Here is a 23,917-nt window from a genome sequence, read left to right as displayed (position 1 = left end):
TTCAGTTGGTCTTAGTATTCTAATTTTTTGAGATAATGACTTTTGGGTTTTCTTTGGCTGTAAGCCATAATCATCAACATTAAAGGGAACCTGTCAGCAGAAATTTTGCCCTAAACCTAAAAGTTTCCCCTTCTGCAGCTCCTGGGCTGCATTCTAGCAAGGTTCCTATAGTTATTCTGCCCCCTTTTAGATCAAAATAAATAGTTTATAAAGTGGTACCTTTCAGTTTGAAGATCTTGTTAATGGTACACGGGGGCGGGCTGTCTGGTGTCCGTTACTGTCTCTCCTGCCGCTTTAGGCCGTCCCCCAATGCTCATTTAGATACCTCAGGACGCCGCCCAGTGCGTCCGATGTCTCTCGCATGCGCCGTGCCACTGTAGCGGGACTGTGCACAGTGGGACCGCTGGTAAAGTTGCGCAGGCACGAGATTATGGGTGGCGCTGTGATTTTCATCAGCAAGCTCCCGCCCATAATCTCGTGCCCGAGCTTTCCCCTCTGCCTCCACCGTTCTGCGCATGCCCTGGCCAAATGACCAGATGATCGGTGGTGTCCTGCTCCGCTCCTCCCATCTATTTCCTGCTCCAGGGCTAGATGGGAAAGAGGTGACGTTGTGTCATCATATGTGGAAACTCATTGTGTGTTGCTGTCTTTCTCCTAAAGTCATCTTGGAGATGAGTGTCCATTTGTATTCCCTTGTTTGTCTCCCTTGTGTGTTCTTTAGGACTTAAAGGGATTGATAAGCCTTCATACCATCCGGCCACTACCTAGTGCTTATTTCAGGGCCAGCTAGGTGCGGAATCTACCTTGCAACGTCAGGGGAGCCAGAGGTAAGCAGTAGGTGTTCTTCAGGGGTCTCTACTTTCCCTTACCTAGTGTCCAGGTTTCTTATTTGCCCCCTCCTTTCGCCGTTCATTTGATGTTCCTCCATAACAAGCATGACCAATAGCCAAGGAAACTCTCAATTGGTTTCCGAGATAGAAAATAAAGTTGCGAAAATGGCCCAGCCAATCACCCGATCTGAATCCAATAGAAAATTTATGAAGTGAACTAAAGCTCAGAGTTTATAGCAGGAGCCCATTTGAACACTTGAACTTCAGGATTTCAAGAGTGTTTGTGTGGAAAAGTGGGCAAAAATTATACCTGAGCAATGAATGTGACTTGTTTCTTCATACAGATGGTGTCTTGAAGCAGTCATCACCAACAAAGGCTTTTGTACGAAGTATTAGATACATTTCAGTAAGCGTGTTCAAAACTTTTTCCGATGTCATTTCTCATTATTAAACATGACAATTTATGGACATCTATGGTTTGATTGCTTTGCCTGTTTGGATTGAATGGATTGTGATACTAACATCTGGTGAGAAACTCATGTCATTAGCACCTTTAGAAATCTATTAAAAAACAAATTGATGACATGTTCAATACTTATTTCACCTGCTGAAAATACAGATTCACCATTTCCATACTGACTAAAATAATATAGATTTTGTAACTGTACACATTTTACGATAATTAATTAGGGAGAAAAAAAAGCTCACCCTTTGAGTGAATGTATCGACAAGATGCAGCATTCCATGTAGCACAAGAAAAGAAGATACAGCACTCTTATGAAGATACAAGATTTATGGCTTTTTTGTCTTCCACCCCGATCCTGATCCACTACATTGAGGTCGGTTGACACAAGGTGAGATTTTAGCACTAAAGTTTACGATCATCCTGATTGGGGTACACCTTGATGGAATCGGATGGCTTTGACGTTTTTTTTTAAGTAAAAACAGTGCTACTAAGTAGTTCCCTTAATTTATATGTACTATTAATTTGTACTTACTTACTACAGAGTATATATACATTTTGTGTCTATTTTAGTTTTTGTTAATTAAAATCCAGCTTAGCAATCATTAAGAACGTTAGTTTGAAAAGCGTCAGTGGCTGTCTTGCTGGTAGGAGTTGGATTTTAATTTGTGGCAGTGGTGCACATATAGCCAGTGCAACTGCACCAGGGCCCAGAGAGGAGGGGGGGCCCCTCGCAACCGGGGTCTGACTGGCCTGGAGGGACAGCGTGGGCTCGGAGTCCTCGGCGGTGCTACAGTATGGGTATAAGGGGGCCCGCCACCGGTAAATGCGATAGTTAGAATGGGCCTATGCACTATCAAATGTCATTTCTATGCGCTGCACGGTGACGTCAGCATGCTGCGCATAGCAGAGACGTTTACTGGCCATGAAGGGTCGCGAGCATCAGAGAGCGGCTTCTGATAGGCCGACGGCAATGTATCGTCATTGCTATATGCCTGGAGCTGCCGTCAGTGCGCGGTGCATAGCAGTGATGCTTAATGGCTGTCATTGCTTACTGCATCATGCTGTGCCGTGGAGGTGGCAATGACAGAGTGGAGACTGTGAGTACACATTATGGAACAGTGTGACAGAGTAGCATGGGGTGAATGGACCATATGGAAAATGGGGGCACAGTTTTTAGAAGTGAAAGAACAGTATGAAGAAGGGGGAACAGTATAGAGAGGTAAGAACTTGGGACAGTATGAGTGAGTGGGAGCCTAGGGGACAGTATGGATAAGTGGGACCATGGGTGACAGTATAGATAAGTGGGACCATGGGTGACAGTATAAATAAGTGGTACCATGGGTGACAGTATGGATAAGTGGGACCATGGGTGACAGTATGGATAAGTGGGACCATGGGTGACAGTATAAATAAGTGGGACCATGGGTGACAGTATGGATAAGTGGGACCATGGGTGACAGTATGGATAAGTGGGACCATGGGTGACAATATGAATAAGTGGGAGCATAGGGGGCAGTATGGATAAGTGGGACCATGGGTGACAGTATGGATATGTGGAAGCATAGGGGACAGTATGGATAAGTGGGACCATGGGGGACAGTATTGATAAGTGGGAGTATATGGAGGACAGTATGGATAATTGGGAGCATGGGGGCAGTATGGATAAGTGGGAGCATATGGGGAATTGTATGGTGAAGTGGGAGCGTAAAGGAGTGGGGATAGTATGGAGAAGTAGGGGAACTATATGTTGAAGTGGGATCATGGGGAACAGTATGGAGAGGTAAATCCGATATTTCTGGTAACAACCTTACCACTGTTAAAGACACCTCCCATTGAATTTTGTATTTATTAAATCCCAGAGGTGACTTTTAGGCTTGGGGGGTGACCCATACACAATTCTTGCACAGGGGCCTTTTACTCTTAGGCGGGATTAACACGCTGCGACATCGAGCGCGATAGCACCCACCCCCGTCATACATGCGATGTCTGGTGCTTGGTGCCGTAGCGAACATTATCGCTATGGCAGCTTCACACGCACATACCTGGTCGGTGACGTCGCTGTGACCGCCGAACAATCCCTCCTTCAAGGGGGAGGTGCGTTCGGCATCACAGCGACGTCACCGCGACGGCACTAAGCGGCCGGCCAATAGAAGAGGAGGGGTGGAGATGAGCGGGACATAACATCCCGCCCACCTCCTTCTTTCCGCATTGGCGGTGGACGCAGGTGAGGAGATGTTTGTCGTTCCTGCGGTTTCACACACAGCGACGTGTGGTGCTGCAGGAATGACAAACAACATCGTATTTGCAGCAGTAACGACATTATGGAAATGAACGACGTGACACAGATCAGCGATTTTTTTATGCTTTTGCACTCGTTCATTGTCGCACCTAGGATTTACACATTGCGATGTCGCTACCGGCGCCGAATGTGCGTCACTAACGACGTGACCCCGACGATATATCGGTAGCGATGTCGCAACGTGTAAAGCCCGCCTAAGTGTCCGACCCTGATTTGTGGACAATAAAACCTAAATCCTTTATCTTCAGAAAAGTGCTGGATCTATCTTTCTTGCGCTATATGCATTTTAAGTATACATCTGCTAAGCATCTAGCAAGCTTCCAGGGGAAAAACGGAGTTGCACGCTTTACTAGTTTCCTTTTTATTATATATGTCAATACCTACATCATATTACAGGGTCCCTATGACCCTGAATAGGATAAAAGAACAAATCAGATCATATATCTGAATAAATATTGTGTATTGTACCTATAATGGAGCCTGGAAAAATCCAACCAATACTGCTCATTATTTGATCAGGTGTCTCAATATAAATGGCTTTGAGGTTTGCTATTATTATCGATGTCTTGTACATTTTGAGCATCATTTCCTGTAGGGCAGATGCAGACTCCAGAGCTTCAGATACATGGAGGATTGTCCTTGTTAAACAGATATAAAATTTATCAGAAGAGGAGGATTGGCAGCCAAAATTCATGTAAGTAACACAGAAAAGGATTGTGTAATGCCAAAGGCTCCTTCTTTAGATATAATCTATATTCTTCTTATGCTTGTAATATAAGACCTCAATGATAGACAAAATAATGCGTTCAGCAAATAGAAATCAATATTTATTTATATAGATTCCATTCAACAATGTATCCAGACAGAACCGTTCTATAGAAGAATACCAATTAACAATAATATAGATGTTCCTCGGTCGGTGTGCGTAAGTGGCACATATTTTTTGCTACAACCAACATTGAATCAAAAGAGCTACAGTAGCAATCCCCCTTCTTATAATGTCCTTTTCAATTATTTATTTACACCCATTTCCCAAGGGTGGAATCATTAAAAGGTTTTTTTTTCCTTTATTTTTACAGACAATATCCTATTGAAAAGCTGATTTGAGGACATGTATTTTTAGGGACTTTTGGGTTAATGGAAGGGTTTCCCAGCAAGGATATCCAGTCCTGTATTTCTCAGAGAACCCACAGATATAAATGGGCACTATGTACAAAGCCTATTTTCCTTGGTGCAAAGAAATTAAACTTTTACTATTGAGCTAAGTTCTCATGATGCAGATGGACCAATTGGTTAATTTAGGTTATTTATAGTTTTAATATGTTTTTTTTAACATGCATTTTTGTCTCATTTTTCCACTGTGATTTCCGTCTCTTTCATATGCCAAGTTTTAGATAATATCAGTAACCTAGCTTTTATAAAACTTAATTGATAGAGTTACAGATTTTATGCCTTTTTTACTGTTTCTGCATCAGAAATGAAAAAAAACAAGATGGATCCACAAAAGTGGCGTAAAAGGTTTAAAAGTCACAACATTGTTGCACAACGCAGTCCCGCAAAAATTTTGTGTATTTTGTCATTTTCACAACAGTTTGAATCCACCTTATTTAACAGAGGAGCATTACAGGTATAAGAATTAAGCCTGCTTTACACGCTGCAATGTATCTTACGATGTGTCGGCGGGGTCACGTCGTAAGTGACGCACATCCGGCATTGTAAGGTACATTGCAGTGTGTGACAGCTACGTGCGATTGCGATTGAACGGTACAACGTTCATCGCATACATCGTACCTTTCTCTAGAATTGCACGTCAGATTGTTCATCGTACACGGGGTAGCACACATTGCAGTGTGTGACACCCTGGGAACGATGAACAGATCTTACCTGCGTCCTGCGGCTCCCGGGCCACAATGCGGAAGAAAGGAGGTGGGCGGGATGTTTACATCCCGCTCAGCTCCGCCCCTCCGCTTCTATTGGCTGCCTGCTGCGTAACGTCGCTATGACGCCGAACGTCCCTCCCACTCCAGGAAGTGGACGTTCGCCGCCCACATCGAGGTCGTATGGTAGGTAAGTATGTGTGATGGGGGTTAATCATTTGTGTGGCACGTTCAACAAATTGAACGTGCCACACATACGATGGGGGCGTTGCAAATCGCATACGATATCGTATGCTAAATTGCAACGTTTAAAGCAGGCTTTAGACTCCTCACTGACAGCCAGATTGGCTTGTCAGTCTCTGCAAGGAGAAAAGTTTTCCACTTAAACCCCACTATAGCATCTCCTACAGCTAGATCAGATCTCATACTTTGCACTGACGAGAGGCAATCACCCCGAAACACCATGTCTGCAAATTGACGTTCTGCTCTAGCATAAATCTTAAGTCATATGAAAATGCTCATTAAAGGGTCACTTTTGACTTTTAGAATTGCTACTTCCAATAGATGGCACTAGAGTCCGTTTCCTTCCTCCCTGAAGAGACAATTTGAATCTGCCTCATCAAAATGGGCAGATGGCGTAGGATGGGACTTGGCCATACCCGCCTTTCCAGTTCATTAAAATCATCAGTGTTTGCATGCCAGAAATGCATTTCTGGAGTGGCACATGTCTCTCGGATGCAGTGCCAAGCTCATTAAGTGGTGTGCGCCTCTCAATGAATTTGGTGCCTTTTGTGCTCCATCAACACTGGCATAAAGTGAGCGGGCTCTACCCTACTCTTGATTGATCAGCCCCTATGTTTTTTTTATGTGCATAATTTATCTGCATCTTATTCAATCATTTGGGGAACATACTGAGAATTCAGAAATTGCACTGCAGGTTCATTTCCACAGCATTAAACAAAGCACAGTGGGTCTGAGATTTATGGAATCACATCTACTTTTCTAGAACTGTATTGCCATGCATTTTTTCTCTTGCATGGAAGTACGCACTAGAAAAAAAAATGTATAACTGCATCACGGGATCTTAGGTTGACATAAAAATAACAGCTGATCATTGTACTGTATATGCCAGAAGGGAGACATTTATTGGCAAAGGAACCACGGAACAAGTAGAGATTTTCCAAAGTGGACAACTAGAGATTTTTCAAAATTGGGGTACAGGTAAAGAATGGCATAGAATTATAAAAATTAATTCGTTGTATAGCTTAGTTTAGACTTCTCTGATTATTTCCTACACAGCTTATAAGAGTCTATATTTTTTAACCTCTTACTGTCGGAGCGGTTTGTTTTTGCACTTTTGTTTATTCCTCCCCTAGTTCCAAAAGCCATAGGTTTTTTTCTGTTGACAAAGCTGTAAGAGGACTTGTTTTTATGGGATGAGTTGTAGTGAATGACACCATTTATTTACCATATGATGTACTGAAAAACAGGGGAAAAAAAGAGGTGTGATATGGTAAAATAATGCATTTTCCAGTTTTCTCTACATTTGTTTATTGCCCAGTAAAATTGACTTGGTTTAAAAAAATTCTGAACTTTCAGGAAAAAAAAATTGGTTTGTGTGGCTGTTTCCTGAGATCCATATTTTTTTATTTTTCCATTGCTGGACCTGTATGATCACTGTATGTAATTTTAATCGGTTCAATTGATACTTTCCTCACTTCATTTTTCATTTTTTTAACATATTTTTAAACATTTTTCTAATCTCTTCATGTTGGATCCATGGCAAGGAAACTTCTCAGATCTCAATCCCATTAAGAACTTGTTGGCTATCCTCAAAAAGAAAGTGGATAAACAAAAACACAAAAATTGTGATAAAATCCAAGCACTGATTAGATAAGAGTAGGTTACCAGTAGTCAGTATTTGGCTGATATCCAGCATGTCAGGGCGAAGGGCAGAAGTCTTGCAAAATAAGGGACAGTGTTGTAAATATTGAGGTATTTGTCAATAAAAGTGGAAAACCTTGTGAAATGCCTAGAATTGTACTTCAGTAACCATAAAAACATCTGACAAAAAAACCTAAAAAATACTGAAGTAGCAAACTGTGAGAACCAAATTTGTACCAGTCTCAAAGCTGTTGCTAACAGTCACAGCATCTACAATGTATGGCGAAGGCTCAGCTAATGTGACGCTCGTGGACTATCAGGTCATCACAGGGTATTGCACAATCTGCCCTCCCGTGCAATATCCACCTCCTTCTTGGTTTAGGGTCCCTAACTATATGGTGTTGCCTACATCAGCTAATCAAAATCCTAGGTACACTCTGCACCACACCCACCAAACACACCAGTGGACGGCTTGAGTGGAATAGAGTTGCCCACCTGGGGGGTTGGGGACGGCAGGTCAGGAGTGTCAGAAGTAGAGAGTTGTGTTTAGGAAGTGAAAGAGAGAGGAGGTCAGGAGCACGGCTCCTAGGAAGATATCTAGGTGGCAGACAGTGGTCTGGGCCTAGAGGAGCTGGACTCCCGGTCGCAGGGGATCATGGCAAGGGGCACGGATTTGTCGAGCAGGACAGCCGGCGGCCTTGCACCATCACCGGGTTGGGACCAAGGCACGACGGGGTACGTGGACCATAGGTCAGGGAGTAGCTTCAGGTAACCTGACAATTTACCCGACGAGAATGGAGCCTTCAAGATCCGCTCTCCACCTGCTCCAAAATCGGGGTACTAGCGCAACGAGGGGGATAGGACATTCCACTCAAAACGGTCCAGAAAATCCCAAGTGTGAACCCTGAGAGCAAGCTCCCACACTTAGCCATAGTGAGGAGCGGGACTCGGCAGGTTTCATTCTACCGGGACCAACAGAGAAGTAAACTTAGTGCTAGGAGGCAGGTCACGGATCACCAGGCAGCACCATTGGGGACGGGACCCGAACTAGCTCCCTGCAGCGATATCCAGAACTTTGGTTTATCCAGTTGTCGTGTCAGCTTAATGGACTGAGTGAGTATGCAAGTGACCCCTTTGCACCCAACGGCACTCCCCAACCATCACAGAGCCCCGGGGTATCCCCCCTACCCATGGAGGGTCACAACACCTGGCTACCTCATTCTATCATCCCCGGGTACTCCCAACTGCAGGAGTGGTACTCCAATTACCACATACCACGGGTGGCATCACGAACTCTAATACATCCCTCTGTAAATACCCCCTTCATTTGAGTGGCCACACGATCCCCGGGTCCGGAGTCCTTCGAGCCACCACAGATCCGTATCCGAGCATCTTGGATGCTAGCACGGGGGCAGCACACTACCAAGACTGTTTACTAGCAACCAACTTAGGACGTAAATATGTATCACTTCAGGATGGGGTTAATATTTCACTTTTCTATGTACCGTTTTCAGTCGCAAGTCGGGTTGATTCTCTCATGTGTTAGAATTGTATTGATTATGGTGATGACACTCCGATCAAAGCCTGATCCGAGTTTGATCAGAGTGTCATCTTAGGCTAAGAACACACATCCGGCTTTTCTGCTGTTTGTCGGATCCAGCGCGCTCCCGTACAGTGTATACAGTACAGTGGCTGCGCTGCAACTTCCTGGTCACATGCTCCGGTCACATGACAACACATGACCGGAGCTTTTCGCGCAGCCACTGTACTGTATACACTGTATGGGAGCGCGCCGGAACCGACAAATGGCAGAAAAGCCGGATGTGTGTTCTTAGCCTTAGTGTGATCAGACTCTCTAGCATAAGAGAATCATAGTGTGACGCCCTGGACTAGTCAGGTCGTCACAGGGTTCTGCACAATCTTTCTTTTCCAGTGCAGGACTCAACCCCCCATGGTTCTGGGAACCTAACCTGCAGTACCGCCTCCACCAGCATTCACAAATCCTAGTGACACCCTGTACCACACCTGCCAGGCACACCAGTGGGCTGCTTAAGCAGAATAGGGCCGCCTACCTAGGGGTCAGGACCTCTATGGACTGTTCCCACCAGCTCAAAGATCGGGGCACTAGCGCAACGAGGGTGATAGGGCTTTCCAAACAAGTGGCCCACTAAAATCCCAAGCGTGAGCTTCTGAGAGCAAGCTCCTCTACTTAGCCACAGTGGGGAGCGGGGCCCAGAAAGCTCCAGGCTGACGGGCCACAAGAGAACATCTAAATTCAGGTGCCAGGAGAGAGGCCACAGACCACTAGGCAGTGCTGCAGGGGACAGAACCCGGACGAGCTCCCCCCAGGAGACAGCATCAGTCAGAGAATTGGTTCACCCTGTTGTCAGCGTCAGCTTATTTGCTGAGTACCAATTGATCCCTGCAACCAGCGAGCCGGCGCTTCCCTTGCACCCGGCACCACCATCCTGAGTCCCGGGGTCATCCCCTACCCATGGAGGGCCACATTACCTAGCTGCCCCCTTCCATCATCCCAGGTACTCCCAACGGCAGCAGCGGTATTCCCAGTTACCGTACACCACGGGTGGCGACACGAACTATACATATCCCCCCCCTGTAAATACTCCCCTTCTTCATTGGAGAGTGGCCTCTAGCCCCCGGGTCCGGAGACCATCGAGCCACGAGCAATAACCCCCGGATCCGAGTGGTTCGACCACTGCAGGGGCGGCACAATAGCATTCAGTAAGTCCGTGGAAATCTGACTGCACTCGGATGTCATCCAAGTGCTGCCTGATGATTTCCACCAACCATAGGCTTGAACGGGTGCACGCCATCTGATTTGCACTGCAAAATACGCTTATCAGCAATGCACCATAGTATAACATTGGTCCATGCTCTATTCGATAACACATTCAATAGCACTCGTCCGACTTACACAGAGGTGTGAGCAAGCCCTTAAAGGGAACCTGTCAGCTCCAATATGCACCCAGAACCACGAGCAGTTCTGGGTGCATATTGCTAATCCCTGCCTAACCGTTCCTGTATACACTAGCATAGATAAAGAGATCTTTAGAAAAAGTATTTCTACAGATCTTATATTGTAAGCTAATGAGCGGAGGGACTGGTCCACTGGGCGTTGCTTCCCTTGCTAGTTGGCCCCATTAGCATGTTAGTACACCCCTGTGGGTGTGCTAACATGGTAATGAATGTGCAGTGTCAGAGGTTAATCTCACTCACCTTTCCACTGCCATCGCCGCCCAACACTGGATTTCGGCTCAGTGCACATGACCCCGGAGTTCCAGTCATGCGCTCTATGAAGATGGGTGTACGCGTCCTGGCTTCAAACTGAAGTAGTGCGCATGACCGAAACTACGGGATCATGGGCACTGAGACAAAATCCAGCGTCGCGTGGTGATAGCAGCGGAGAGGTGAGTGAGATCATCCTCTGACACTGCACATTCATTAGTATGTTAGCACGCCCATTGGGACATACTAACATGCTAATGGGACCGACTAGCCAGGGGATATAACACCCTTGGGACTAGTCCCCTCGCTTCATTATCATACGATATAAGATCTTTAGAAATACTTTTCTAAAGATCTCTTTATCTATGCTAGTGTATACAGGGACGGTTAGGCAGGGATTAGCAATATGCACCCAGAACTGCTCGTGGTTCTGGATGCATATTGGACCTCACAGGTTCCCTTTAAAGAGGTATTCTATCAGCTATTCACTGAATACATGATAATTGTTCAACTTTTGCAGGTTGAGAGCCTCATTCATTTCCAGAAAGAGGGACCAATGTTGTCCTATTTCCTCACCTGGTTTCAGCCTGGCCACAATTTATTCACACAGCAGTCCTCAGTATCGAGGGAGGCCACTTAAATAATAATATAAAATAGCAATTTTAAGAGGCTAAAATATAACTTTTAATCCTGTTCACAATAAAAGCCTAGATCAGGTACATGAGTAACCCAAAGCTCCTTGAATTGCTGACAGTTTCAGCCTAGAATGTATATCCAGGGAGCCACTAAACATATAACAAAATTAACAGAAAAACAAAACACACATAACAAAAAATTGAGTAGATAATTTCGCTCAGAAAAGGACAGTGGTCCAATATACGAGTACAAAAAATTATCAAAAATAACTCAATATAATCAAACCATAAAGTGTATAGACTCATCAGGGGACTCCGGTATCACATCAGAGGTCAGAGGTCCTGTGCCCAAGCTCACATAAAATACACTAAGGAGCCAGGGCACATACAATAGAGGGTATATAAACTCCATCAAACCAATCAAAGAATACATCTCATTAATGAACTCAATTTAGTGGCAATAACTTTGAATCGAGCAGCAGGACGCATGTGTGACCAGCGGCTCCATTTAGCTCCTCCTAGCCTTGGTCACAAGTCCCCATTCTAACATTTATCGCCTATACAGTGGATAGCTGATTATTTATGTAACCAGGAATACCCCTTTAATGTTTATAAATGACATTGAATCAGCATGTAATAGTTGTACAATTTGAAATGCAATACCAGCCTGCAGACATACGAAGAATTCTGTTATGTGCAAACCTATTATATAACCAATATCAAGTTGAACTGTACATCGAGTATCCATTGTAATATTTTGTATAACAGGGTCCATCCAGTAAGCTATTTGCTGTGAACAATTGTTAATAGAGCACAACCCAGTGAACAAACAATCAGCCATCTGCTTGTATACAGGATACTTTTAGGAACAATGCCAAGTCAAGTCCTAGGTGAGGTCATCCAACATACAAGATTCAGTGCACTCTCAACATTGCACGCTAGCATTTTAGAGTGGTTTCAACCATTTCCAAAGTAATTCAATACCAAAAGTGAAATGCATATATTATATAGAGTCATTACAAACAGAGTGATCTATTTGAAGTGTTTATTTCTGTCAATGTTGATAATTATGGCTTACAGCCACTGAAACCCCAAAACTGATTATCTCAGAATATTAGAATATTATATAAGACCAACTGAAAAAATGATTTTAAACTCAGAAATGTTGGCGCTTACTGAAAAGTATGTAGAGTAAATGCACTCTGTACTTGGTCGGGGCTCCTTTTGCATGAATTACTGCATCAATGCGGCGTGGCATGGAGGCGATCAGCCGGCAGCACTGCTGGGGTGTTATGGAAGCCCAAGTTGCTTTGATAGCAGCCTTCAGCTCATCTGCTGTTGGGTCTGGTGTCGCTCATCTTCCTCTTGACAATACCCCATAGATTCTCTAAGAGGTTTAGGTCAGGTGAGTTTGCTGGTCAATCAAGCACAGTGATACTGTGGTTATTAAACCAGGTATTGATGCTTTTGGCAGCGTGAACAGGTGCAAAGTCCTGCTGGAAAATGAAATTTCAATCTCCAAAAAGCTTGTCGGCAGAAGGAAGCATGAAGTGCTCTATAATTTCCGGGTAGACAGCTGTGCTGACTTTGGTCTTGATAAAACATAGTGGATCTACACCAGCAGATGACATGACTCCCCAAACCATCACTGATTGAAGAAACTTCACATTAGTCCTCAAGCAGCTTGGACTGTGGCCTCTCCATTCTTCCTCCAGACTCTGGGACCTTGATTTCCAAAGGAATTGCAAAATTTACTTTCATCTGAAAACAGCACCTTGGACCACTGAGCACAGTCCAGTTATTTTTCTCTTTGGCCCAGGTAAGCCACTTCTGGCATTGTCTATTGGTCATGAATGGCTTGACACAAGGGATGCAACAGTTGTAGCCCATGTCCTGGATACGTCTGTGTGTGGTGGCTCTTGAAGCACTGACTCCAGCAGCAGTCCACTCCTTGTAAATCTCCCCCAAATTTTTGAATGGCCTTTTCTTAACAATCCTATTAAGGCTGCAGTTACCCTGATTGCTTGTGCACCTTTTTCTACCACACTTTTTCCTTCCACTCAACTTTCCTTTAATATGCTTGCATACAGCATTCTGTGAACAGCCAGCTTCTTTAGCACTGTACCTTGTGTAGCTTACCCTCCTTATGCAGTGTGTCAATGACTGCCGTCTGGACATCTGTCAAGTCAGCATTCTTCACCATGATGGTGTGTCCTACTGAACTAGACTAAGGAACCATTTTAAAAGCTTAGCAAGCCATTGAAGGTGTTTTGTGGTAATTATTTTAATTTTCTGAGATAATGACTTTTGGGTTTTCATTGGCTGTAAGCCATAATCATCGACATTAACAGAAATAAACACTTGAAATAGATCACTCTGTTTGTAATGGCTCTATATAATATACTGTATGTGTTTACCTTTTTGTTCTGAATTACTTAAATTAGCTTTTTGATGATATTCTAATTTATCGAGATACACTTGTACATTGGAATGCTGTTGGCAGAACATTTGTGTGATGATCATTCAGCCGACAGTTATCTTGTCACACAAAGTTTTGCACAAAACTCGCTAATGGTGATGGTGGCATCAGCCATTGTTCACATTACAGAGTCTGACACTCCATCCGATGATTTCTCTGGTGTTTCTGATCAACTCAGGCAGACCCAGGCATCAGCCTGCTGTCTTCTCATTCATTGACAGGCTAGCAAGAGTTAGCCTCTGCTAGCCTGCTCGTTAGGCTTCTTTGATCACATGTTGTAAGGAAGTCAATTCTCATTTTTTGCTGGAGAAAATCTACCTATGCCAACTATAGTTTATACTGTGTTGGTCTGAGCATTGTGGTGTCCCAGACTTATAGGAGAAAGAGTTGCTTTATGCTTGGTGTTGTTGTGGAGTTACCCATCTTCTTGTTTCCACCTTGCTCTTGTTTTCCTTCTAATTTCTTGTTTTCTTATACCTCTGTGTGTGCGTGCTATGTGATAGAGTTTTGGATTCCCCTGTTTGTCTATTTCGGTGTTTTAAATCACAATCCTGTCCTAGTTCCCCTGGGGGAGAGGACGTGAATATAAGATCAGGGCTGGTCAGGAGCATGGCCAGGAAGGAGACTCAGACATCCCCACCATTAGAGGTATCTCAGAGAATAGGCATAGCACAGGGCCCCCTAGTCTGAGGGTTATCTTATGGTCCCCGGTTTCCCACTATCCCCATAATCCCTCGTGACACATCTACGCTTTATTTTCCATACATGAGCACTTGTTCGACTGAGTGTTCTTGTGTTCTTTATGAAAAGGCCGTCAGTGACTTATCTTGGAGAAGAAATAAGGCATGCTGAACAACATCTCCCTTGAGTTGGTCGGTGTCCCCATAAACATTAGAGTGTCAGTGGGTTCGATTTACAGTCTACTTTGTAAGGGGGCCTTAAAGGAAATCTGTAAAGTAAAAAAAAACACCCAATAACCTGCAGTTATGGTGTTAATCTGCAAGTTAATAACGATCTGAAGCCGGTCAGCAGCCACACTGAAAGCTTGGATAACTTTATTCTTCCCAGCAGCCTCCAACTTTCAGTCATAGAGGTGTGGCCGGTGTGTCTTCGGTCACCACTCAGTACATAGTGTAAACGTGCCCCACCACTGACTGAGCAGTCAGTATTCTAAATACAACAAAATGCTACTTTTATTCTTTAGACCTATTGTTGGTTAAAGCCATGCAATCCCAGCTTAAAAAATTGAGTTAAGGCCACTTTACACGCTGCGGTCTCGCTAGCGAGATCGCTAGCGTGCGTACCCGCCCCCATCGTTTGTGTGTCACGGGCCAATCGCTGCCCAGGGCGTACAAAATCGCGCGGACCCATCACACTACTTACCTTCCTAGCGACGTCGCTGTGACCGGCGAACCGCCTCCTTTCTAAGGGGGTGGTTTGTTCGGCGTCACAGCGACGTCACTAAGCGGCCGCCCAATAGAAGCGGAGGGGCGGAGATGAGCGGGATGTAACATCCCACCCACCTCCTTCCTTCCTCATTACCGCCAGCCACAGGTAAGGTGAGGTTCCTCGTTCCTGCGGTGTCACACATAGCGATGTGTGCTGCCGCAGGAACGACAAACAACATCGTACCTGCAGCAGCAACGATAATTGGGAATAGGGGGGCATGTCACCGATTAGCGATTTTGAACGTTTTTGCGACGATTCAAAATCGCTCATAGGTGTCACACGCAACGACATCGCTAACGCGGCCGGATGTGCGTCACAAATTCCGTGACCCCAACGACATTGCTTTAGCAATGTCGTAGCGTGTAAAGCGGCTTTTATAGTGTGTTGAATTTATTTATACAAATAGCTTCAAATTAAATAGGTATTCCAATACTGAGCAAAACCATTATGACACAGCACAACATATACCACCTTTTCTCCATGTACTTTTACTGCATATTAGAATTGCAGTAAACAACACACTACACCTTCTTGAATGTGAAGTGCTAAGCTCTTCTTTTCTATTGATAGAGTCCTAGCTTGATCAGCCAAGAGAAGCCAGGAATGCCGTGTGCACCTACTTCTCAAAAGTACCCTATGGTAAAGCTACCTGGGTTAAACATGAAAAACGCTAATAATCATCCAAATTCTTAGATAAATTCAAAATATTCTTTATTGAAACAATTAGTTTTATTCAAACAGGAGAACACACCACAAAGGAATTGGTATTACAACCATATAAATACGCTCAGGTAACAAAAATAGCTATTTGCCTATATTTGAGAATATAAAGGATACAAGATAATTCGCGATATACAAAAAATCTTCTAAATCAACGTATAATTAATGGAGATCTTACTGATAATTGTCCTATCATGTAGAATTAAAGTGCACAAGTGCCAGCTATTGTAATAAAATAATTGGATAAACTTAGTGCCAGATACTATATCTATATATCCATATGGATATAAATATAGTTTATCAGAATATATTAGTCAGAAAATGAATTAGTGTCTTTTTTGCTTTTTTTCATAAACGCCCATATGGGTGCACCATGAACTTAGTAAAGTCCAAATAGCTATAAATTCACTTTCCCGATTGAACCCAGCTGGAAACCCATGCAAATACCGTATATCCACTTATAATAAAACCAAATGGCCGCCGTAAAAAATGGCACTACAGTATACCAATCAGCCACGGTGGCCATTTGGTTTTATTATAAGTGGTCATTTGTTTTATATTCTCAAATATAGGCAAATAGCTATTTTTGTAACTTGAGAGAATTTATATGGGTGTAATACCGATTCCTCTGTGTTGTGTTCTCCTGTTTGAATAAAAATAATTGTTTCAATAAAGAATATTTTTAATTTATCTAAGAATTTGGATGATTATTAGCGTTTTTCATGTTTAACCCAGGTAGCTTTACCATGGGGTACTTTTGAGAAGTAGTTGCTTTTTATGAAAGCTTTATGATTATATTGGATATTTTGTTTTTTCTATCTATGCCGTGTGCACCTATCTGAATTATTAGTATTATAGTACTGGAAAACCCCTTTATTTTTACATTTGGCAAAAATGTTTAGTTCAAAGCACATTCCCAGGGTTTATAAAGCTCCTAAAAAGTGAGTTATTCTTCAGTTTACAAAAATTGATCCTATGATTTAATATAAAAATTAAACATGGAAATGCTTATTAAGGCTACTCGGTGCATGCTTCTGCCAAAATGATAGGAGGGCTTCTGAGACTTGCACACTGTACGCCAGTAGTCTAAGACATTCACCGGTCTTCAGATTGGTCCGCACTGCTAATGTGAGTAGTCCAGGCCATTCCACTATCAGGGGGTGTGTCTGTGAGATTTGGGTTGTCAGAGAATCTCTGTGGCTATAATGGGTGAAAGGTGGTTGAAACATTCAAAAGGAGACCCCCAGATAGTTTTACTAACCAACTGATGTTAGATATGTATGTCTATCTGATGGGTCACTTTAGGGGGTTTTGTCACTACCTGGACAATTCATTTTAAATGCTGTTCTTCCCTTGTAAAATAATAAAAGATACTCACCTCCCGCACTGGCGCCATGACAGTGATGGCAGCGCCGGGTCCATGGTTTGTGTGATATTGTGTCAGAACCCTGCAGACAATAAGCGGATTAATGTCAGCCATGTGGAATTGAGAGCACAGCAGCTCATGAGCAACTGCTGACTGGCTGCAGGGCTCAGCAATGTCACGCAACCCCCAGAACGCCTAGTGCCGGCACCTCCAATGGGGAGGTGAGTGTCTGTTATTTTTATTTTACAAAGGGGAGAACTTCACTTAAAAAAGGTTTGTCCTGATAGTGGACAACCCATTAAAAGCTCAATTCACACTTAAAGAGGTGGTCCACTACAAAGCATAATGGCCACATTGATGTAAAGTTGAGACAGAAGGCTTTTTCTAAATACCTTCTGTTGTCCATTCTGCCTGTCAGTGGCGCTATCGCTGTCCGCTCATCCCCATCACGTGACCCGAGCTGCAGTGACCGTTGATGTCCGGAGATGTCACGTCCATTTCTAGAATTGGAAGTTGACCTGGCATCATGGAGGCGGGACCCAGTCTCTGTGACTGGGCTGTGAGCAGAGTTTCACCGCATGTCACAGCTCATCATCTTGCGCGTTCTCTCCTTCACCGCTGAGCACCGCAAGCACGAGCGATGCTGGGCTGTGATGTTTGTTGAAACTCAACAAACAGTCCAGTAACTCAGAGAGACTGTGTCTCGCCTCGGAGAAGCCAGATCAACTTCCAATTCCAGAAGTTGACGTGACATCATCAGAGGTCACTGTAGCTCAAGTTACATTATGGGGGATGAGTGGCCAGCAATAGAATGGATAACAGAAGGTATTTAAAAAATGCTTTCTGTCTCAGCTTTACATCAATGTGGCCACTTTGCTTTGTAGTAGATTGAGACGCCCACCGCTGCAGCGGTCGCCCCGGACACACCGCTTCTCCTCCAGGGACGCCACAGGGACCTCTCTTTGGGGATCCTTCTGGCAACAGGTATGTCAGGTTATGTAGATCTGAGTCGTCACGCCACTCTCGGTTTGCGGTCAAGGTTATGGGTGACTGCCACTGCAGTTTTAACGAGCGTCTGGGGCTGATGGAATCTGCAGTCGGATGGTGTGGCCTCCCGAGAGTGAGGCTGGTCCCAGGGGCTCGGGTGTGTGTGTGTGTGTGTGTGTAGAACAACAAGTTCCAGAATAACTCAGTCACAGTCCAGAAAGTCTTTCAACTTGTTTACTCACTTTTGGATGTTTCGTTGTGAGGAGCTCGGGCGATGCTGAGATTACACTAGGTGGAACCAGGAATTCCTTCAGGCCGTTCTGAGGGTAGCTAGTAACTTGCCTTCCTTGCACTTCTTGTTTTGGATAACCCCTGACTTAAAGTACCGTGGGATTCATCCAGGGAAGTCGCTACTGTCTTTTCTTCCCTTTTTGGACCGTTTGCCGGCAGCGTGGACCAGGTGAGATGGCTTCTGGCTCTGTCTCCTTATGGGTCCCCCTGTTGCTGCTGAAGCTTGGACTCTAGATGGTTGGCGAGGGACCTCCAGTCCCCTCACCGACAGGTTCAGCAGATCACTAAATGGACGTCTGCTCTAGGGACCTGTTCCCTGTGCGTGCCTAGCTATCAGCAGTCCCCATACTCGACTGCCTCTCTTCAGGTGTCTTTCAGACTGACCCTCTGGTAACTGTTCTCCCCCGCTAACAGCTACTACACGTGCAGGGTCTCTCCAGAGTGTCTCTCTGCGTGTTCCTCTTGTAACTGCCACACTCCATTCTGCAGACTGGCTCACTCCTCCTCCTTTCCTTACAGCCTCTGCATCTTAGCTTCCAGCCCCTCCCCTACACCCCTTGCTGAGAATTGTAAGCCAGACCCTTTCAGGGACTGCCCAAGGGTCCCATCTCATGGTGTGGGAGACCTGGTTGCTATATGTCTGTGCGTACACACCCCTTTCTGGCCTTTGTAATTACCTGGAAGCACTGTCCCAGCATGGGTGCAGTACTCAGTAGTGCCTGACCAGGTCAGGGCGCCACAAGACCACTCCTTCAATGAATAGGGCCGTTATTGTGGTATTGAGTGCATGAGGCCTTCATTTCATAACAATCTCTGTATATTCTTTATATTTTTCTTTTCTAAATACAATCAGAAAATATCTGCATCTATTCATGGCCAAGCATTTAGAGGCCCCCAGTTCTAGTTGTTTTTTTTGCCTACAACTCTAAATAGGATTATTGAATTCAGCATAGTGTACATCAGAAGAAGCTGAAAAGATTTATACTTACGTTTGTGGGAAAAGATTCAGTATAAATTGTATTTTATTAATTCTAATCCCAGCTCATTCTAGGCTTAGCAGTCAAGGGGGCTATTATAAACAATGACTGACAACTATCACTGTATGTATACTTTAACTGAGAGAGTTGTCAGTCACTGATTAGGCCTGCCCACTGGACTCCAAAGCCCAGAATAGGTTGCATGGGAGAACTAGTTCTCTAGTGATAATCTCCTGCTGATAAAACACTGGTTGTATTGAAACTACAGCAAGCTGCTGAGCAAGTAACACATCCCTGTAATCAGGCTATCTGCCTCTTCATCATGTTGTTCGCAGATTAAATAGTAAAAACCTGCTGACAGATTTCTTTTAATGCATTGTACAGTAGCTCTGTATCTTTTTCTGTTCCATGATGCGAGCAGAAATGTGACGAACGAGCAGCTTATACTCGCCTTTCCTGCAATCCCACGCAGTGCGGCGTCCTCCTCTCATACAGACAGCTGATCAGCTGTCTGGATCAACCGCAGACTTATTATACTCACCATCCCTGCGATCCCTCGCAGCACAGCATCCTCCTCTCATGCAGTAAGCTTATCAGCGTATGGGCGCTGTGTCCTTACACACTGATCAGCTGACTGACCACATGATAAGAGGATGCTGAACTGATTGAGTCCACAGGAAAGGTGAGTATAATAAGTGCGACTAATGCAGGCAGGTGACCAGCTGCCTGCATGAGAGGAGGACACTAGGCTGCGGGGAATTGGAGGGAGGGTGAATATAATAGTTTAAGTGTGCAACGTGATGGGGGCCATGTAGCAGGATGCAGAGCTAGGTACCAGGATGGGGGATCATATATACCAGGATGGATGCCATGTTTCATGATGGGGGCTATGCTCCATGATAGAGGGACATGTACCAGAATGGAGGGCCGTGTACCAGGTTGGGGGGGTCATATATGCCATGATGAGGGCCGTGTACCAGGATTGGGGATTATACATACCAGGATGGGGGCCATATACCATGATGGGGACCATATATACTACCCTGGGAATTATACTGTATATACATGGGGGATCATCTATACCAGGATGTGGCCCATGTACCAGGATGGGAGAGCAAATATACTAGGATGGGGGCCATGTACCAGGATGGGGTCATATATACCAGGATGGGAGATCATATATAGCAGGATGGGGATCATATATATAAGTCAAGGTATTACTGTATCTAAATCTCTTTAATCTAGTTTTGCTTAATCTGCATGACAAATTGCAATTTCAAAAGGATGGTACTAAATATTGCTATTAATCCAGCAATAACTTTTTTATATATGCTTAGCTTCATACAGAAGGAACATAATTACCTTGTAAAGTCACAGCATTTGATTAGTAAACACCTACATCTACTCCTAAAATCCGGAATTGTTCCAACTTGCTTAGTATTAGCATCTCAGGTGTGCAACAGCTGGAAATATGACAAGAAAGATGTGTAGCTGGCTCTGAGCACAGAACAACATGTACTTTCTTACATTACACTTAAAGGGGTTTTCCTACAAGCAAAGTTAAGTTTTAAGTTGATTTTAATCAGTGGATCTTGGAATAATAATAGGTTCCACAATTGGATGTGTTTAAAAAAGGTTCCTGTGCTTATAAATGTGCCTTTGCTCCCTGGGGGACACAGACAAAAGAGCCCCTGTGTAAGAACAGTTTATTTGGTCAGTTTGCAATCAAATACCTCATCATAATGTTCAGTTTCACCTTTATTGGAGATAAAATAGGGCCCCATACCTCATAGGCCCCTGTGTGACTGCACAAGTTGCACCAATGGTAAGTCAAACCCTGCTTCTGGTATGTACTATGTAATGGCCATGTCTGACCATACAGGGACTTGGTCTGAACATACCACAGCTCCTGGACAGGTAAGGACACAAAAGAGAGTATACAGATAGCACAGCACGGGATCCCTGCTGATTCTTTTTGTGAGATAAAGCATTTCCCTGCCTGTTTTTTTTTTTTTTAAATGTTTTACCTCTAAAGGGGGCTTTACATGCAGTGACATTGCTAGCGATGTCGCTGGTGAAAGCACCCGCCCCCGTCGGTTGTGTGTCACGGGCAAATCGCTGCACGTGGTGCACAACATCGTTAGGACCCGTCACACCGACTTACCTGCCTAGTGACTTTGCTGTGGCTGGTTAACCGCCTCCTTTCTAAGGGGGCGGTTCGTGCGGCGTCACAGCGGCATCACTAGGCGGCCGCCCAATAGAAGCGGAGGGGCGGAGATGAGCGGGCGGAATATCCCACCCACCTCTTTCCTTCCTCATTGTGGGCGGCCACAGGTATGGTGTTGTTCCTGTGTCCTCAACAACCAACGATTTTTTGAAAATGAACGACGTGTCAATGATGGGCGATTTGGTGACTATTTTCCATCGTTAACGGACGCTTGTTGGTGTCACACGTAACGCCGTTGCTAGCGATTCCGGATGTGCGTCACGGAATCCGTGACCCCGGTGATATATCGTTAGATTTGTCGTTGCGTGTAACGGGGCCTTAAGAAAGAATAATTTGCGATCCTGTGTTGTAATGTTTGTATATTTTTTACTTCCTCTCTTGCCCAGGAGATGTGGGTTGATCACACAGTATTTATGTATGGTCAGACACGGCCATTACACAGTACATAGCAGGGGCACATATATAACATCATCTCAGCACAGGAACATTTTTTTTAAACACATCCAAATGAGGAAATGATTATTATTATTCCAATATCTACTGAATAAAATGAACTTTTTTTGTGTCAAAAACTTGTTAAAGGGGTTATCCAACCTTTAAAAATAAAATTATCAAATTGCAGATGTGATAACATAAACTAACCTACCCTTTTGTACCCACTCATTCAACACAGAACATTCAAGGGCTCGCTCAGGTCTTTGTTTACAAGCAGCAGGTCATGTCCCTTAGGCTATGTGCGCACTTTCAGTTTTCACCTGCGTTTCAGGTGCGTTTAGGATCAGTTTTGAACTGCAGCGTTTTTGTGCCCAAATGCATGCGTTTTGGTTTTCCATTAAAGACAATGAGAATTCATGATTTCTTGTCCGCACTTTGCGTTTCCAAAAGCATCTCAAAATTTGCATATGTTTGGTCAAAAACCATGCGTTCAGAAAAGGACCCTGTCAATTGTTTTTGCCATTTGTGGTGCGTTTTGTTAACATTGAAGTCAATGAGAAGTAGCAAAAAACAAGAAATATCCAAATTCCTGCGTTTTACCTGCTTTTTCATTGCAGAAAACATGCGTTTAGGACTACCAAAATGCATGCTTTTTGAACATCAAAATAATGATTTGATATGTCACTTTACACACACACATAATCCGACAATTAAATTTAAGAATAATATGCATTTATTGCTATTTTACCGATAAAATGTATATTAACGCTAGAATTTTATTAAATATATCTTTTTCCATTATTTTTCCCATTAATATAGATTTGTCCCTTTTTTTTCTCTTTTTTCATTCTGTGTGACTATTTAATCTTTATTTAGCAGTGTCTTGATGTTCAAAACGCATCTGTGAAAACGCATGTGGAAACGCATGGAAAAAGCGCTAAAAACGCATCTAAAACGCGGTAAATACGCATGCGTTTTCTGCGCTAAATTTCTGGAAAAGGCAATTTTGGCTAAATCAATTAAGGCTAAAACTTGCGTTTACAACTGCATGTAGGACGACGGAAAGTGCGCACATAGCCTTATACCTAGCATCAACACTCAACAACGGGATTTACAATGCTAGTTGACATGTGAGTTGCTGAGGTCACTGATTGGAAGCAGTAGTCACATGCTGCCCACTTGTAAACAAAGGATGGAAAAACAGCTGCAGCTTCTGCACTGGAGAAACAAAGGTGACACTAGTTTATTTTTAGTGATGGGCGGACTCGCAGATAACTGGGACCGGTGGGTCTAACTGGCTTAGAAAAAACCTCTAAAGGGTGCTTTACACGCTGCAACATCGCTAGCGTTAGCTAGCGATGTCGTGCGCGATAGTACCCGCCCATGTCGCTGTTTCGTCATGGGGGTGATCGCTGCCGTAGCGAACAATATCTCTACGGCAGCGTCACATGCACATACCTGCTTAGCGACGTCGCTGGAGACACCGAACAATCTCTCCTTTAAGGGGGAGGTTCGTTCGGCGTCACAGCGGCGTCACTAAGCGGCCACCTAATAGCAGAGGAGGGGCGGAGATGACCGGCCGGAACATGCCGCCCACCTCCTTCCACCTCATTGCCGGTGGCCGCAGGTAAGGAGATGTTCATCGTTCCTGCGGTGTCACACATAGCGATGTGTGATGCCGAAGGAACGACGAACAACCAGCGGCATGCACCACCAACGATATTATGAAAAGGAGCGACGTGTGAACGA

At 44.2% G+C, this 23,917-nt stretch overlaps 1 protein-coding gene across 1 annotated transcript in view; it reads left to right on the top strand.

Annotated features, from left to right (window-relative positions):
* The first annotated feature begins 1,651 nt into the window (after positions 1–1,651).
* LOC142291609 (transmembrane protease serine 11D-like) overlaps positions 1,652–23,917 on the top strand; it is a 392,225-nt gene continuing 369,959 nt past the window's right edge. Inside the window, exons 1-2 of the mRNA XM_075336261.1 lie at positions 1,652–1,684; positions 4,191–4,289. The gene's annotated coding sequence lies outside the window, so the exon portion shown is untranslated. The remainder of the gene's footprint in view (positions 1,685–4,190; positions 4,290–23,917) is intronic.

The sequence above is a fragment of the Anomaloglossus baeobatrachus genome, chromosome 2 (assembly GCF_048569485.1).
Source record: "Anomaloglossus baeobatrachus isolate aAnoBae1 chromosome 2, aAnoBae1.hap1, whole genome shotgun sequence".
Lineage (NCBI taxonomy): Eukaryota > Metazoa > Chordata > Amphibia > Anura > Aromobatidae > Anomaloglossus > Anomaloglossus baeobatrachus.
This window is presented reverse-complemented; position numbering and strand designations above follow the sequence as displayed.